Below are 14,047 nucleotides of genomic sequence, written 5' to 3' on the forward strand. Positions count from 1 at the left end.
TTAAATGATGTACAATGCAATAAACTAATAATCATTTGATAATGTACAGACCAAATAGCTGAATATAATATGAATATAATGAATGAATGAATGAATGAATGAATGAATATTATATGAATATAATGATAGGATTGTTTTGCTTTTCAGTTTCAATGACTATTGTGACATTTATGATAAGAAGTTATAACTGATGACTGCTGAGACATTTGCCTTAGTTAATAATATGTAAGATGCTACTTTAATGTCTATTTATATGCATTAATAGACAGGCGTTATTTTAGTTTTTTATCAACCATAACTGAAAACGTAACACATTAGGCGAAAACTGCAGGGCTTCCGTGAGATCATTCATTGTTCTACGTTAATATATGATATATACGCACTTATTTATTGCAACAATATACTGCATTTATGTTACTTTATCCCTGTGTTTATGTTGTAGTGTACTGTAGCACATAGTTTTGTGAAGTTAAGAATAAATATAAATGTAACCAAATAAAAAAATAAATATATAAATAAAAGTATGATTTAAAGGGAACTCATTATATCCCCAAACGCTATTAATCTTCAGATATGGGGTCAATCTAAAGATTAATAGCATTATAAAGTTGTACTTCCACCACACTGAAAGCCTGGCTACCGTCAGGAAATGAACGTTATTCCTCCCGACATCTTATGTCTTTTAGTCAAAAGATGTGCCACGCAAAGTCAGTTATTGCTCAATATACAGTGAGCAAAACCACAAGAGAAATAATTGGGGTCTCAATATAGGAGCAAAACCACAAAGAAAAACAAAAAAAACTAAAAATTAACTTTTATTATTATATTAAAACACTATTTTCTAAAAAAGGTACCAGGGTCAGCCAGGAACCACCAAATAAACAGTGTTCACGTAAAAAAACCCAAGTTATAATAACCATAAAATAATCAGTAATATGGGGAGAGGGGCTTATCTCACCCTGTAAGGCCCTGAAAGAAGCCTTACCTACCAGCGGAGGTTGGCACCCTAGTTGTAGACGATATGGCGCCCCTTCTCAACGTTGGTAGCCCTGTACACCCTAGATTACCAGGAAAACACACAATATACAGTGATCAGCGGCTGAAAGCATGATTGTTGACTAGCAATATGCATATAATATGCAGGCAATTTCCAATATACAGTATTTATGTACCTAGTACTTCTGTTTCCTTTGTTCATTTCACCGCCAAAAAGTGTCATAAAAAGTCATCAAAAAGTCATCCGAACTTGAAAATGGTACCAATTAAAGGTACATCTTGTCATGTTAAAAATAAGTTCTCACACTAATCCATTGATGAAAAATTCTAAGAAGTATGGCTCTTGGAATTTCATGACACAAAAAGCTATTTACTTTGTTGTGTATTTAGTGTACAAAAGTAATAAGACATACGATAAAATTATGTAAATTTGGTATAGCTATAATCATACTGATCCCCTGATCATACTGATCCATGTACCTTAAAGGACGTCAAAGGACGTGAATAGTGTGAAATTTGAAGCATAAAAAACAATGGCAGAATTGCTGTTTTGTTTTACCTTTTCCCCATAAAGAATTAATAATAAACATTCAAATGTACCCCACAATGGTTCTACTTACAAATACAACTCATCCCACAAAAAAAGCCATCATAAAGCTATGCTGATTAAAAAAAAAAAGTTGTGTCTCCTGGGATGCGACCATGGAAGAACAGGTTCTCACATCTGTTGATGAAATGGAGTGGTGGTTGATCATGCAGAGTCTATGAGACTAGTGAGCTAAAAATGTTTACTCCCATGCACTATTCCGTGGACTGTGCAATCTTGGTGCAACTTCACACAGTATTTCAAGATGTGCACATCTCTTACTGTTTTTGGCTTGAAAAAGGCCCTACGTGGCCGAAACTTTGCCTCTATTTTTTATCTTTTGAATGCAGAAACAACTAAAGAGATTCCTTGGAGGAGAACGCCTGATGCCTGAGACTGAGAGAGCTAGCCAAATGATACACTTGACTATCTTCCTCATTCCCATAGTGGTATAACTAGAGTCCTAGGTGCCTCAGGTCAAACCTTGAAGTTGGACTCACCTCCTACTCCTTAGGGCTCGTCACATAGCAGCATTGAGTCAGCCAGCGCACAGGTTATTACAATATTCCCTAGTCCCAAGAGCAGCATACAGTAAGCCAGCGAGCCCAGCAAAGAGCACTACTTTAAGCAAAGAACTGCTTTGCTTGCATGATGCTGGCACTCTTCACTACAACACAGTGTCTGATGTCCGAGCAGCCAGAACATTATCTTACTCCCTCGCACTATAGATATATACATAGCTAGCGATAGATATATTACAATATGTGGGCTTATAAGCTGACTTACCTAAACTACAACAAGGACAAAGTCAGGACACTTGGAAATTGAGAAGGTGTGAGGTGGCAGCAGTGGCACTAAGCACTGTGTAAGAGGAAAGTCTACACCTCTTTATGTCTTGATTAAGGCAGAGGTCACCACAAACAGGGACTGACTCACTGTATCGTAGGAGTAACAAAAAAATGCTCTGGACAGCTGCAGCATGAGTTCATTTTACAGTGGCAAAGTGATGCTGATGGTTTAACATTACAAATCTGGCTGAAGCCATCTAGTATATTTACAGAAGAAGGGTTGGTAAGAGTGTCGGACGCTGCAGCATGACCTGGAATATTCATAGAGTAAGAACTAGAGAAAAACTTACTAGGAGAAAAGCTCTCATAGGACAATACTATATAATCAAAGTTGGGAGAGTGGGTAAGGGATATAATTCTCTCTCTGTGGGTTGTGGTAAGAGCACCTTTTCGTGAATGTAAGTTTCTAATTCCGCTGAGGGTGCCAGACCTATATAGGCAAGTAGAATGCTTTGTGTTAATGCAAAATACAATGAAGTCTAGGAAACCAGAACTAGATACCTGGCTGCTCTGCAGACAAAAAGACCCGTATGCCAATGGTTGCTGGAATAGTATTGGATTTATTTTAGGTGTCCCAACTACACATTCCAAAGTCAGTCTAAACCCTTTGTCAGGATGACAAAAATAAATCTGAACCTGGAAAGCGTAGATGTGAATATCTAGAACTAACTCACTAATAATTCAGCATCCATTGGCATATGGCTCTTTTTTGCTTGCAGTACAGCCGGCATCTAGTCCTGATTTCAATCTATTTAATATTTTTTAAATAACGTTTAGCCTGGGCTAGTCTCCCCTTCATCTTACCTGCACCTGAGTCAAGTGCTGCACTTACTCCCTGCCCCTGCCACAGCCTGTACTGTATTCCTCCACAATCTCAGTGCCTGTCCTTCTTCCTGACTCCTTTGTGCTACAGTACTGTACAAAAAAGCCATTCAGATCTATTAAAGAAGCCGCCAATAAACTTATTTTCTCCTAAATCTGTGTACATGTGTATGTAGTATAAGGCCAGTGTGATAATATAATCACTTACTGCCATCTTCTCCAGTAGCCACAACTGCTCCTTCCTCTTCTGAGTGACGTCACTGCACTTCAGACTATCCGGATCACTCTATGCTCTATAAGTGAGTCCGAAGTCTCTGTTACAGTGTGAGTGTATGGACCCATGTAATGACACTCCATATACTTATATTGTAAAAAGCAGTTCTGGTCATGCAGAACACAGCGTGCCCTGGAGATTCTGCAGAGTGGTGACATCACTGAGAAGAGGACCTGAAGAGAGCTGGATATCAGAGAAGGAGGTGGTAAGGGAGTATATTATTACACCAACATTACGCTACATACGCATATACACCGATTTTAGAGAAAAAAATGTTCATGGGCGTTACGCTTTTACTAACGCTGAAAATGCCTAGAAATGAGAACCATGCTGTTTGAATCATCCCAATAGATTTTGCATATATACGGTACACAGAACATTTTCATACTTATGATTACAAAAGCCTCCAGCCAGACTTAAGATTGATGAAGTTTTTCATGAAGCACCTGCCTCACTCATATTACATAATCCCAGTACGACATATTGCGGATTCTAAGCATAATGTGTTGTATTGGTTACAGGATGCAACAGTGAATCTTTGTGGCAAGTAGGTTGCTGAATACGGAGATAAAAATGTATTCCTTTTTAGAATGATTTCACCTCTTTATTAGAGATTGTTTGTAACTTATAAATAACATTGTAATTAGTTTAGTAGTATATTCTGTTAAAACAGACACTTTAACTCTACCTAAACTTAATTGGGAAATTGGCAGCTTTAGAGGTGACTGGAGGATGTTGGTGTAAAACGTGCCTTCCTTTAGCATCTCTAAGTATTTACAAGTATAGCAATGGTAAACTGGAGTAAAAAAAATGAGAATGATTGGATTCTGTTTTCATTGGCTAGCTGCATATGCTGCTCACCTTATATACCATCCAAGATATGTCCTACACACAGCACTGTAGTATGAATAATGGCATAGAAGGACTTATAATAATAATAATATTAATCTTTATTCATATAGCACTAACATATTTTGCAGAATTTTACAAAATAAAAGGTTCATGTGCAGATTCATACATTACAGATTAGCAAACTAATCCACAATTTAAATAATGGGAATGATATTTTAATTTCGATAACTTAAAAGGGTTGTCCACTACTTATACACTCCCTTCTGAATCACTATGTTTCCTACCAGTAAAATAATAACATATAACCTCACCTCTGGTGCCGGCACCATTTCAGAAGTTTCAGCACTGGCTCTCCTAGTGATCGCCTGGCATTGTTATGTCACATGATCTCTGCTGCAAATCAGGGCTCCCTTCACTCTCCCTTTCTTTGAACAAATCAAGACACATGGAGAAAGCAAGAGAGCAGCCCCTGCTCTGACTTCATTTAAATGTCAATTACGTTCTTAGGATAGGAAAGGGAAGCCAGTGCTGATTGTCCGCAGGGATCACGTGACATAGCAATGTCACACAATCCCAGAGAGAGCCAGTGCCAACACCATTGGAACGGCACTAGCGCCGTAGGTAAGTATAAGTATTATTATTTTACTGGGGTAAACATGGGGATTCAGAAGGAGTTGTCCAAGTAGTGGAGAACCTCTTTAAAACTATTTATACTGAAGGATTGTCATGAGTGAACGTTCTTAAATGTCCACCAATCTGTAAATGTTTAGCAATTGATGGCCACTTAGTTCTTCTGGTCAATAAACTGACCCTTACAATCGATACGAAATATAAGTGACACAGAAGTTAAAAGAATCCTAATTCTGAAGGACAGAAAGAAAGTGACACAGCTAAGGAACACTCCTAGCCCTGCTCATAGAAATAGAGGCCCTAAACAAGCTTCTTAGTGTTTCTGGAATACCCCAGATTTGGGAATTACAATAATGTTTTTAGAATGTAAAGCATGTTTAAATACTTGAAATTTTATACTGTTTTTATGTGGAATGCAGAATACATACGTGCACACACACATACGCACACACACAAACACACACAAGGTCGTTACAAGGTATTTTGGTGCCCTAGGCAGATGAAGCTGATGGCGCCCACCCACCTCCACCCCAATGAACACTTAGAACCTAAGTAAAGGAACAGGTTAGAGACTAAGGTAAAAGGACTCCTAAAGTACCCCCCTTTTCACCAAAACTGCCAGCAAAAGTTGAAAAAAAGTGATGTACTTTAGCTGTGAGGCTCAACAGGGAGTGGGGATCTGTGGTTTCAATTAATGTGTCCATCATTTGGCGGATGCCCTAATGGAAACTGAACAGATAAAGGGATATGAATGAGTATGATTGTTTTTTAAAGAGGCACTCCTCCTATCAAAATTTTTATTCTCTCATTATATTGCAATCATCATATCATTTACCACTGTGTACTTAAAATTGCTCATTTTGCCCTTCTACCAAGCTAATTCTACCCTTTTCCATTAGGTCTCTGACATCACATGATTAATAGCTAACTAACTGAATCCTTTTAAGTCAGGCCCATATACATTTATATCTCAAGAACTTACAACTCCCAGTATGTAATTAACAATGGTAAAGAGATACTGGGAGTTGTTGTTATCCATCGTTACCAAATTGTAGCCCATACAGGAACCACAATAGTGATGAGACATAATCAGTATCAAAAAGTAAACATTTACATCTTCTCTGATTGAGTCTTTTATTTCTTTTCATCCCCATCTTGTTCAGACGCCGTAATGACTTTTCACATCTACATCTGGTCTCTGTAGACTTCACTCTTCTCCGGTTTCCTGCAGCACATCCCGACATGGTGCCCTTAAAAAATAACAGTGTTATTAAAATGCCCTCTGCATAAAAAATATCTGTCCATATTAAGACCTTAATAAGCCTCCTATGGTATATGACCTCCACATTGTCTGCCTTAATGAGCTACATTCACCAAACTGTCTGTCATTATCAACTTTAACTGTCACACCGTCCGCCCTTATGAACCATGGAGTTTACCATGGCTGTCCCCTCTCTAGTTTTCCCTTACACTCTCTATATCTCCACACTGTCCCCCGCCATGCTAACCTCTCTCCATACTGTGCCCCCATTTAATGCTGCCCTTCTCCATATCCATTATTTTCCCCTTTTCACACTATGCCGTCATACTGCCCACCACATTGTCACCTCTAAACTGCACCCCCCACACTGTTCTCCTACATGGTATGATTTTGACCACAGCCGTCCATACACAGCGATCCATCCACAGCATCCCCCAATATACACTATGATGTTCACCACAGCCCCCATATATATTATGATGTCCTCACAGCCCCCTATACAATATGATTTCCCCCACCAACCCCCTATGCATTGATGACCTCCACATATTCTCTATAGTATGATGTCATCACAGCCCAGAATTATCGTCCCCCACAGCTCCCAGTATAATGTCCCTCACAGCTCCCAGTTTAATGTTCCCCACAGCCTCTAATATAATATGATGTTCCCCACAGTCTCTAATATAATATTATGTCTTCCACGGCACCTCATGTGACAGCTCCTTCAGCCAGCCCCTTGTATGTCCCCCCACAACCAGCCAGTCTTATGTTCCACCACAGCCAGTCCCTCTTATGTCCCCCACAGCTAGCTCCTCATATGATCCCCACATCCAGTCCCTCTTTTTTCCCCCACAACTAGTTCCTCACATGTTCCCCAATAGCCAGCCCCACATATGTCCCCTATAGTCAGATCCTCTTATGTCCCCCATTCATTGGCAAAATATAAGAAAAAGGCTTCTACTCATCTAATCCCGGCTCCCTATACACCACAGCCACCATCTCTTTTTGCTTCCTGTGAGCAGGAGACGCTGGATGGTGCGATGTCATCACTGCATCATGCCATCTGACATCTCCTGCTTGTGCCTTCTTCATCAGGGAGCAGGCCGGGAGTGACCTACATTCTGCTGGAGTTCCCAGCAGGGCAGGGAGCTGATGACAGCTCCTCTGCTCCTGTCCTGGGCTGCGCAGCTCTGACATCAATTTTATTTGCATCTGTATTCGCAAATACAATAGAGTGCATGGAGGGAGCGACAGCCGGGGCTCAGAAGAGAGGGGTAGATTTACCTGCTTTCAATTGAAGGCAGCGCTTTGCACACAGCAAACATACACTGCATCCAAAGTGCTGCTAGTTCCGGATCGTGGGCACCCAGCATTAGAGATCAGCGAGAACCAAACAAAATGATAGCCAGAAAACATTTAAACGGGCTGTGCCATGAAAAAAAGTATATTTCAACCAATAGATCTTGGAATAAAAATAAACTCAATCTAGCTGTGAAGATTATTTTTATTCCAAGATCTGTTGAATAAAATATTCTTTTGTTTGTGGCACAACCTCTTTAAAGGATTTTTTCAAACGATACATTTACAGTGAGCCGTATGGTGATGGACTAACCTGAATAAACATGTAGGACAGCCTAACGACTAGTACCCAAGGGTACTACCATACCTCCCAACTTTTGAGTAACAGAAAGAGGGACAGATCAGGAGCTACCAAGCCATGAAGACGTCAGAGAGGTGAGTATAGACACGGGCAAAATCTCTGGTGTGACAGGATGCAGGACAGTCCCGCTGAATCCTGTAAAGGTTGGGAGCTATGCCTGAGGGGCTACAGGAATTCCATGGTTGTCCAGAGCAGACGTAGCCCAATGGAAACTGTTTGCCGCTGATGCAGGAGGAGTACTGGACTAAAGTGTAGTCTCCCATGATGGGAATATATGCGTCTTACAAAACAATGAAAGTTTGTTGGAGCTGGAATGTTGGAGTCTTCTGGGATAAGTCACCTCAGTGGGATAGAGAAAATGCTGTTCTATCAGCCTGGACAGCATGATAAGCTCTGACTGCACTCGCTGTTTATAAGTGCCATTTCCTGTATCTGCCAATCAGCGTGGCATAACTTTTGTCAGACAACTATTAAAAAACTCACTTATATCAGCCAAGGAGTGTAAGTAAGGCTCATGCTTGATACTGAATAAATCAAGACAGTTCAAAAATTTTGTTTCCATTTTTCATAATTCAACATATCAGTAAAATCTCTATCCACGGAATGATTTCCACAATTCCACCACTTTTCCTGTTAGGGGCTGCAATTTCAATGTTGAGGAAAGTATTTACTAATATACCAGTGCTTTTTCTGTTGCATATTCTGATTTAAGAGATAGTCAATACATTAGGGTATTGTCATAATGTGAACTTAGTGAAGCCAGGGAAGAGGGACCCGATACTGTCCCTCAATCTAGGGAAGCCCTAGTCTATCCTTAACCTCGGGGTTACTCTTGAAGGTGGTGATGCCCGTTTATCGTACCTCTCTGCACTGCTACAAGATCGTACGCAGCTCCCACCCTCCTCCAAGTGAGAAAAGGGTCAGGAGTAACCAGGGGTAACACTGGCTGGACAAACAGGGGAAATCCAAGGCACAATCAAACAACAGGCACACAGTATAAAATACAAAGGGAAAATGGGTGTATAGTAACAAGGAAGAAAAGCAACACTAAATAACGCCAGAAGATTGAGGAAGAGGTAGAAACAACAAACCGCATGCGACAATCTCAGGATGACAAGAACGACTCAAGAACACTTTTCTCCAATGCAGCCAAGAACAGAATGGAGATTCTATTTCTCACATGGAGGGAAGCCAAACAAAGGTTTATATAATGGAAGAGTGTGGTTCAAATAAGAATCACAGGCAATAGACCACGAGGAACTCTAAACCCTTTCCATGCCACAAGAAACCTGTTACCTTATGAATGCCCAACGAATATTTAAAGAGGACATACTGTATGTTCAGCTAATTTCTGCAATCTTCTAATCTCAGAAGTACCACAGGTTCCAGCAGAATGTAGCATATTCATGACAAGTTTGTACCGTGGGAGAAATAAGTATTGAACACGTCACCAATTTTCTAAGTCAATATATTTCTAAAGGTGCTATTAACATAAAATTCCCACCAAATGTGAGTAAAAATCAATCCAATTCATAAAGTCAAATAAATCAAACCATAGAAGTCCATAAAGTTACCGTATATACTCGTGTATAAGCCGACCCCCTTAATTTTGCCACAAAAAACTGGGAAAACTTATTGACTCACGTATAAGCCTGGGTTAAATGGTGGTCCAAGAAGATGCTCCATAGATAACCCCCCATATGCTGCCGCACAAGGGTTAATGCTGCCCCATAAGATGCTCCATAAATACCCCCCATAATATGCTGCTGCACAAGGGTTAGTGCTGCCCCATAAATACCCCCATATGCTGCTCTACAAGGGTTAATGCTGCCCTATAAGATGCTCCATAAATACCCCCATAATATGCTGCTGCACAAGGGTTAATGCTGCCCCATAAATACCCTCCATATGCTGCTGCACAAGGGTTAATGCTGCCCCATAAGATGCTCCATAAATACCCCTTATTTGCTGCTGCTGCTGCAATAAAAAAATGACATACTCACCTTTCCGTTGCTGGGGGCCAGATGCCGGTGTCCTGAGCCCCTGGCAGTGGCGATATTCATCTGTCCCCGTTTCAAGCTGTGCACCGCTTTTTCCCCCCGACCTCTGCATTGACAGCAGAGGGCGCACACTGACTACGTCATCGCGCCCTCTGCCATCACAGCAGGAGGACCCAGAGACACAGCGGTGCACAGCTTGGAAAGGGGACAGGTGAATATCACTCTGCCCCTGTCATACTCACCCCTCCTAGCGCAAGGTCTTCACTGCAGCGGCAGCCCCTGCTTCTCCCTCTGCCGTCTGCTTCCTGCATTCAGCTGGTCACGTGGTACCGCTCATTAAACTCATAAATATGTGCATATTCATGAGTTTAATGAGCGGTACCACTTGACCACTGAATGCAGGAAGCAGACGGCAGAGGGAGACGCAGGGGCTGCAGAGATGTGCCAGGAGAGGTGAGTATGTTCTCTGACACCCCCGCTCCCCCTCCCCTGCCCCCCGGTATATGACTCGCGTATAAGCCGAGAGGGGGGGGGGACTTTCAGCCCAAAAAAATGCACTGAAAATCTCAGCTTATACACGAGTATGTACTGTATGTGTAATAATGAGAAATGACATAGGGAAAGAGTAGTGAACACGCTTACTGAAATGTAATTAATACATTGTATAAAAGCCTCTATTGGTGGTGACAGCTTCAAGATGTCTCCTGGGTGGAGAAACTAGTCATTTGTATTCCTCAGGTGTGATTTTGGCCCATTCAAACTCTCTTCAAATCCTGACGGTTCTGTTGGCTCCTTTGATGAACTCTGAGCTTTAGTTCCTTCCATAAATTTTCTATTGGATTCAGATCAGGTGATTGGCTGGGCCATTCTAGCAGCTTTATTTTCTTTCTCTGAAACTAATTGAGAGTTTTTTGACTGTGTGTTTGGGATCATTGCCTTGCTGAAATATTCAACCTTGTTTCATCCCCATCATCTTGATAGATAGCAGCAGATTTTTATCAAGAATGTTTCAGAACATTTATCCATTAATCCTTCCTTCAATTACATGAAGTTTACCAGTGCCATGCCATATGCTGAAAAACAGCCCCACACCATGATATTCCCACCTGCAAACTTCACTGTTGGTATGGTGTTTTGGGGGTGATATGCAGTGCTTTTTGGCCTCCAAACATGGTGTGTATTATGGCATCCCATAAGTTCAATTTTGGTCTCATCTGACCAGACTATATTCTCCCTATATTTACCATGCTTGTCTAAATGTTGTTGAGCAAACTTTAAACTCTCATGAACATGCTTTTTGTTCAGCAATGTAGTCTTACGTGGTGAGTAGGGATGAGCGGGTATTCTCGCTAGGATTCGGTACTCGGCAAGTAATGCGGTACTCGCAGTACTCGAATCCTGGCGAGTAAATTTCACTACTCGCCTCGCAATATTCGGAACAGCCCACACAGCCCAGCACAGTCCCGCACAGCCTGGCACAGTCGCCGCACAGCCCCCGCACAGCCTGGCCAGTCCGCGCATAGCCCAGCACAGCCCCGCACAGTCCCCGCGCAGTCCCCGCACAGCCCGGCCAGTCCCCGCACAGTCCAGCACAGTCCCTGCACAGTCCCAGCACAGCCCGGCACAGCCCAGCACAGTCCCGCACAGCCCAGCACAGTCCCGCACAGGCCAGCAAGAGCCCCGCACACACACAGCCCATTACTCGCATTTGCCATAGACTTACATTGGACTCACTACTCGTTACGAATACCCGAGTATTAGAAGCTACTCGTAACGAGTACAGCGAGTCCGAATATTTCACTACTCGCTCATCCCTAGTGGTGAGCATGCATACAGGCCATGGAGGTTGAGTGCATTACTTATATTTTTTTAAACAATTGTACCTGCTGATTGAAAGTCTTTCTGTAGTTCTCCACAGGTGACCCTTGGCTCTTGGACAACGCTTCTGATAATTTTTTTCATTCTTCTGTCTGAAATTTTATGGGGAGCACCTGATTTGGTTTATGGTGAAATATTGTTCTGTCCACTTCCAGATAATGGACCCAACAGTGCTGCCTGGAGACTTCAGTAGTTTAGAAATTATTCTGTAACTAATGCCATCAGTATATTTTGCAACAATAAGGTTTCAAAGCTCTTGAGACAGTTCACTGGTTTTACCCATCATGAGATGTTTCTTGTGTGGCACCTTGGTAATGAGACACCTATCCTACCTACCTACTCCAACTTATTTATGGACAATATGCTGTTATTGGTATTATTAAAGTGTACTGATTGACCTTCTTTGGAATTTGTATATCATTGTATCCTGCTATTGGAAAGAGAGCAGAGCAGAGACAGGAGCCAGCGGCTGCGGATGTAACCATGCTGCTGCTAAAGAGAAATAAATATTCATTTCTCTTATAGCAGTGACAGCTGCAGCCAGCATCTCCATTACTCCCAGTGCCGGCAGCACTTCCTGTGCCGAGCAATCATGTGGCACCGCTCATTAAGGTAATGAATATACATACGTCTCCACTCCCATAGGCATGGAGCGCATATTCATTACCTTAATGAGCGGTGGCACATGATCGCTCAGCACAGGAAGCGCTGCTGGAAGCTGGAACAAGGTACTGCACCTGCAATGCACGCTGGAGGAGGGTGAGTAGGATGTGTCTTTTTTGTTTTAAGCATGCAAACCAGGAACAGAGGGGGAGCCATACATACAATGATGGAACCGGGGGAGCCATACATACAAAAGGGGAACGGGGGAGCCAGGCATACAACGATGGACCGGGGGAGCCATGCATACAACGACGGAACCGGGGGAGCCATGCAAATACAACGACGGGACAGGAGGAGCCACGCATAGCAGGACAGCGATGAGGGAAGCCACGCATACCAGGACAGGGATGAGGTGACAATGCATACCCGGTTTATACTAGAGTCAATAAGCTTACCCATCTTTCCATGGCAAAATTAGGTGTCTCGGCTTATACTCGGGTCGACTTATACTCAAGTATTTATGGTAAATGTAAATGACTGAAGCAGTAAAAGTGGGTGAACCAAGGCTTGTGTGAAATCACTTGCTGCTAATAGCAGTAGAATTGAGAGAGACTAGTAAGTAGATGGTTCAGTGATATATGAGACAGTTTTGACTTTGTACAGTGGTTCAAGGTGTTGTAAGAAATGAATAGTGTATGTGAGCTGTAAACAGGCGAGGGAAGGAGAGAGGGACTCATGGGGTTACAATGTACCAAACGTATGAGTAGATAGTAAGTTTGGAGGTAATACAGCAGATATATTGAAGACACAAGCAGAGAATATGATGAGACAAATAGTTGTAAATAGCACAACTCCATTAAACTAGTAGGAGAGGACTTAGTTTACTTTATATTTTGCCATAAGCTATTACTTTTTGTTGTGCTACAGCCCTGACAATTGCTTTGCACTACATACTACTCCTTGTATATTGTACTGCTGTGACATAACTGTAAGTGCTGTATATGAACAGTTTATATAGAGTGGCAGATCATTCGACTGCTACGGTGACCACCCGCTCGACTTTCAACTGTATCCCCATACTGGATATGCTCTCCACAAAGTCGCACATGATTAGTGTATACAATTGTAGCAGTAGTGTAGTGTATTAGGGCACAATGGCATATATTGTTAGTGGATGGAGGTCACAACAGAGGCCATTAGTAAAAGATGGGATGCAAAATAGGGAGCATTATTATTCAGTCACCAATCAAAGTAATGTGTCAGAAACTAAGGTAACAGGACCCTAATGAACCCCCTCCCCTTCCGATATAAGCAATGATGACCACTTCCACTAAAATTGTTACCTTTTTCACCAAAAAATACCAGCAAAAGTAAGAAAAAAACTACTTTAGGGGTGAATCTCAACACCAAGTTAAATTTCAAAGTTATAAACAGAATAGTTCATTTTTTTGTGGACCATTTATATAATACAAGGTGCAAATCGCGATATTCATTCCTGACGTCCTATATTTTAAAAGTCAGACACAAAAATAGTCAAGGAAACTAATATTACTTATAATAAGGGGCCATTTAGTTTCAATTAAGTTGACCAGCATTTGATGGACAGCCTAATGGAAACTAAACAGGCCCTATTATAG

The sequence above is a fragment of the Dendrobates tinctorius genome, unplaced genomic scaffold (genome assembly GCF_039654945.1).
Source record: "Dendrobates tinctorius isolate UK_male_01 unplaced genomic scaffold, ASM3965494v1 ptg000005l, whole genome shotgun sequence".
Lineage (NCBI taxonomy): Eukaryota > Metazoa > Chordata > Amphibia > Anura > Dendrobatidae > Dendrobates > Dendrobates tinctorius.